The 5,700-nt window shown below is 44.2% G+C and overlaps 1 pseudogene; it reads left to right on the forward strand.

Annotated features, from left to right (window-relative positions):
* The window catches only part of LOC112073278 (protein-tyrosine kinase 2-beta-like), a 70,158-nt pseudogene extending 66,126 nt beyond the window's left edge, over positions 1-4,032 (forward strand).
* The last annotated feature ends 1,668 nt before the right edge of the window (positions 4,033-5,700 follow it).

Genomic DNA, 5,700 nt, shown 5'->3' on the forward strand with positions numbered 1-5,700 from the left:
CCACCCCGCAGTCCTAACAAACCACCCCGCAGTCTAACAAACCACCCCGCAAGTCCTAACAACCACCCCGCCAGTCCTAACAACCACCCCGCAGTCCTAACAACCACCCCGCAGTCCTAACAACCACCCCGTTAGTCCTAACAACCACCCCGTAGTCCTACAACCACCCCGTAGTCCTAAACAACCACCCCGCAGTCCTAACAAACCACCCCGTCTGTAGTCCTAACAACCACCCCGTAGTCCTACAACCACCCGTAGTCCTAACAACCACCCCGTAGTTCCTAACAACCACCCGTAGTCCTAACAACCACCCCGTAGTCCTAACAACCACCCCCGCAGTCCTAACAACCACCCCGTCAGTCTAACAACCACCCCCGCAGTCCTAACAACCACCCCGCAGTCCTAACAACCACCCCGCAGTCCTAAAACAACCACCCGCAGTCTAACAACCACCCCGTAGTCCTAACAACCACCCCCGTAGTCCTAAACAAACCACCCCGTTAGTTCCCCTAACAACCACCCCGTAGTCCTAACAACCACCCCGTAGTCCTAACAACCACCCCGTAGTCCTAACAACCACCCCCGCAGTCCTAACAACCACCCCGTAGTCCTAACAACCACCCCGCAGTTCCTACAACCACCCCGCATTCCTAACAACCACCCCGTAGTCCTAACAACCACCCCGTAGTCCTAACAAACCACCCCGTAGTCCTAACAACCACCCCGTAGTCTAACAACCACCCCGTAGTCCTAAACAACCCCCCGTAGTCCTAACAACCACCCCGTAGTCATAAACAACCACCCCGTAGTCCATCCAAACCACCATCCCGTAGTCCATACTAACAAGCATCCCGTAGTACATCCAAACCACCATCCCACAGTCCATCCTAAACAACCATTTTGTAGTCCACCATAACAACCATCCCGTAGTCCTAACAACCATCCTGTTGTCCTAAGAAGCAACCAGTAGTCCTAACAACCATCCGTAGTCTAACAATCATACCGTAGTCCTAACAAACCATCCCATAGTCCTAACAACCATCCTGTTGTCCTAAAGAAGCAAACCAGTAGTCCTAACAACCATCCTATAGTCTAACAATCATCCCGTAGTCCATCCTACAACCACCTGTAGTCCTAACATCCATCCTTTAGTCCTAACATCCATCCTTTAGTCCTAACATCCATCCTTTAGTCCATCCTAACAACCATCATTTTGGTCCTAACAACCATCCTTTAGTCCATCCTTAACAACCAGTTCATTTGGTCCTAAACAAGCCATTCTATATTCCACCATAACAACCATACTGTGTCCTAACAACCATCCTATATCCACCTAACAACCATCATGTGGTCCTAACAACCATCCTAATCCACCATAAAACAACCATCCTGTAGTTCTAACAACCATCCTATATTCCACCATAACAAACCATCCTGTAGTTCTAACAACCATCCTTTTTAGTCCATCCTAACAACCATCATGTGTCCTAACAACCATCCCGTATTCCTAGTAACCATCCCTATAACTCTCAATGTTCTGTAAATTGACGGTCCATGTGAGGCCCATGGGGTCCGTGGTCAACTGTGGGTCGGTGTTGATATTGTGTCAAATGAGTCTGAACCTATTGTTTCTTTACAGGGCCCCTGGGACAGGAGGGCACCACCAAACCACTGGTATGTGTAACATATGTTACGCTTTATTATAAGACGTTATAATAACGGCTAATAGATGCTTTATAACACGTTAAAAGCATTATATCTGCGTATTTAAGTATGGAGTTACTGTGTGTTATATTTTCTATTGTTTTAGTTGCGGTTTAATTATTTACATGAGGTCACAATTTTTTTTTTTTACCAATTCACAACTTACTTTACTGCAAGGTGAATTGCAGTAAAGTCGATGTAGACATTTTCATCCAAATTGAGTTTACTGATTGCTCTTCCGATGTCCAGAAGATATTTTTGGTCATAGGAAATGATGGCAGAGACATTATGCCCCAAAAAAGTTAAGATCAGCATAAAAAAAAACACACAACATAGCAGAATTGGCCAGGAGACGCTCAGACGGCTACTATCCACTGCGGTGCCATCTTTCTTTATCAGGTTAATATAGTCATTGTCATATAATCTTATTTTTCTCTCTGTCTGCAGTTACCAGAACCAGAGACTGGACATGGTGAGTGGTAAACCATAAGAATATCCTAGAAATAGAATATCTGGTGGCATCAAATGTCTAAAAGACACATAGCTTTAAGCTTCTCTCCTTCTCTCCTACCCTCCCCTTTTATTTCCATGTTCTCTCATACCCTCGTATTTTTACTCCTTGTTCTCTCATACCCTCCCCTTTTATTCTTGTTCTCTGCATACCCTCTCCCCTTTATTCTTGTTCTCTCATCCCCCTCTCCCCCTTTATTCTGTTCTCTCATCCCCTCTCCCCTTTTATTTTGCTCTCTCATCCCCTCCCCCTTTTATTTCTTGCTCTCATCCTACTCTCCACTCTGAAAACCAGCCCCGCCAGACAAGCCCCTGCATCTCACCGCCCCTACGGGCCAGGCCCGCCCCACAGCCCAGGCCGCCCCTACGGCCCAGGCCGCACCTACGGCCCAGGCCGCCCCTACGGCCCAGGCCCGCCCCACTGCAGAGCTAGACCGTTCAGATGATAAGGTGTACCAGGCGGTCATGGACCTGGTCCAGGTGGTGGTGTGAAGCTGAAGAACGATGTGAAACACATACAGCCTGAGAGATACATCACCGTCATCAAGGTAAGACACGGAGCTGCTCACTTCAAACACTGGTTCAATAGTAGTAATGCAGTAGCTATACGGATACAGCTGCATTGTGAGGTTAAAGGTCAACTGCCTTCCTCTCTCTCCAGTCTGTAGGGCTGACCTTAAGGGTCTGATAACACAGCGTGGATGATATTCTACCCACCCTCCATAAGTCCATTAGGACAGAGGTAAGAGTGATTATATATCATATTATTAAGCAGAAAACAGACCAGCGTCCAGACTGTCTGTATTAAATATCTATCTCCCTATCTCATCCCACTTCTCCTTCCTCCCTCCTCTCCTCTCTCCTCTCTCCCTCCTCCCTTTCCCCTCTCCTCCCTCCTTCTCCTTTCCTCCTTGGTCAGATCGGGCACCCAGAAGCTGTTGAACAACGACATGTCAGAGTTGATCAGTAAGATGCGTCTGGCCCAGCAGAACGCCGTCACCTCTCTGAAGGAAGAGTGTAAGAAAACAGATGCTGACTGCAGCACACAACCTGGCCATGGATGGAAGAACCTTCTGGATGCTGTGGACCAGGCCAGGGTCAGGGCCAACCTGGCCAAGCCCAAACCGGAGACTCCATAGTGGGGTAAATACCCACAGGACACCCACTTTTTTTGTTGTTGTTTTAACTGGAGGACGGGTCAGAGCCAAGTATGTCGCGACTGAATGGATGGACACACACACACCACACACACAGTGACTTGGCAGTTCAGTGGTCAAGGTTTCCTTTTACGTTGAATTAAAACGATCAGAACAGATGACTTTCCCTTTTTGTAATTGGTGTTGTGATTTCTGTATCATCTCTGTCTTGAATTGTATCGGTTATTTTTTAAATAGTCTCTCTATCTGTTTAGGTATCCAGGTTAATTTAATTCTTGGTTATTTTCATATGTTTTGGGTAATACTGGCCAGATCAATAGATTTATTAATTTGCTTATGTGTTGTTTCATGGAATGTGTAATATTTGTTTTCTAGACTAAGGTTTGACCAAATAGATATAATACCCATACCCATTGTAGTATATTAAATTCAACTGACAGTATTGTATTTTTTTTTTTTTTCCATAAGTAAAAGTATGTTTCTGTGCTACGAATAGAAATTTAGGAAAGTTACGAAAATACCAGTTTTAAAAAAAAATATTTGAAATATATGACCCTTTAATGTTTTCCGCTATCTCGTATTCAGCTGTATCATCGTGGATATGAATAGAGACAATGGAACGATTTTAAATAAACATGTCAGACACTGTGACAAAACAAGACCTTGGGGACTATACATTTTTTTTTTTGTCAAAAAGGAATTAGTTACATATAATTGATCTTTAAATGGTTATTAATATATTCTGTGAAATTATACTTTAAAAAAAATAAATGTTAAGTGGAAAAAAAAATGAAAAACTTGAAAATTATAATCTGCCAATATCTGCATAAAGCCATTTGAACTTGGCGCTATCTGCAAGCCAATCACAAGCATGAACAAATACAGACGGACCAATCAGAACACGTCTTTACCATCTCCCTCCTAAGTATGGTCTAGGCTAGCCAGCAATAATGGAACGCAAGCAAAACAACCACGCAGTCAGAAATCTTAAAGTGACAGAGTTGTGAAGTGATGACAATAATTACTCTGATGATCGTAATCCATTTTATGATGGTGTTCTGACTCTATTTTTTATCTAAATAGTGTATTCGTCTATCATTTATGTATGCAAATAGCTACCCCCCCCCCCCCTAATAAAACTGATTTACAAATGTCTCAGGATTTTTGCTACTCTGTACTTGGGCTACCTTAAAGGTGACGGCCTTACTTGGTTATGGAAGACGAAGTCACATCAAAACTGTTCTGAGATCAAGGCTGTGAAYACTTTAATATTCAATAGAACATTATAGTCCCAACGTTACAAAAATTATAATTTGTGTCGTAATTGTGGTATTATTAACAAACATTTTTGTGTTTTTTGGTTCAGGATGTTCCCGTTTTCTTACATGAGGCCAATGTATAGACTTCAAATCAGTACTCTTGGTGCAAACGTTAAATCGGTTACTAAAATCTAACATTTTTCATTCCTATCGATTCCCAAATTCCCAAAACATGCGTTTATATTTCTACAGTATTTATTACCACAGTAGCATGGGTTTGATATTGTTATGGTAGCAGCAGTATCAGAGAGCTGGAACAGCTCAAGGCAATAGAAATATGACTGCTTTGCAACGCAAACTGATTCAGTGTTCATATTATCAAATTAGTATTTTTCCTCTCCCCGATAGTAGAGCATGCAACGTATTTGTCCTTCGAAGGTAAAAAGCAGACAGTCACCTCATTGGATAGCATTCACCCACAAGTCATTGCTTCTCCAATATGAAGCAGTACATTGGTAGTGCCAGTCATTCATCTAGTTACTTCCTCAGTTCTGTTTATTCCTATGTGGAACAGAAAGCTTCCACTAGAGAGCGCTTTTGCACTGTTACTGTGCCCGGCGGTCCTCTGCCTGCTTGGATACGATGTTCCGTAACAGTTAATCGTCTTCCTAAACCATCATTTTCTGCATCAAAAAAAAAACCTAGTGGTTCAAATTACTGCACACCGTAGTGCTAGTTCCGCTGTGCCAGCCTGCTCCAGGGGCAGAAGGTAGAGGATAGGTCTACAGGCCCTAGGTGACGCCAGCCAGTCTTGTGCCAGGCATGGTACATCTCAGGCCCAGACCCCTGGTCCTATATCATGCTGGCCAGCCAGGGAGGGAGGAAGAGTCCAGATCCTATATCATGCTGGGCAGCCAGCCAGGGAGGGAGGAAGAGTCCAGGTCCTATATCATGCTGGCCAGCCAGGCTGGGACTCTTCCTCCATCCTGGCTGGCCAGCATGATATGGACCTGGACTCTTCCTCCTACCTGGCTGGCCAGCATATATAGGACCTGGACTCTTTCTTCCTA

Source organism: Salvelinus sp. IW2-2015, unplaced genomic scaffold (assembly GCF_002910315.2).
Source record: "Salvelinus sp. IW2-2015 unplaced genomic scaffold, ASM291031v2 Un_scaffold2206, whole genome shotgun sequence".
NCBI classification, from domain to species: domain Eukaryota; kingdom Metazoa; phylum Chordata; class Actinopteri; order Salmoniformes; family Salmonidae; genus Salvelinus; species Salvelinus sp. IW2-2015.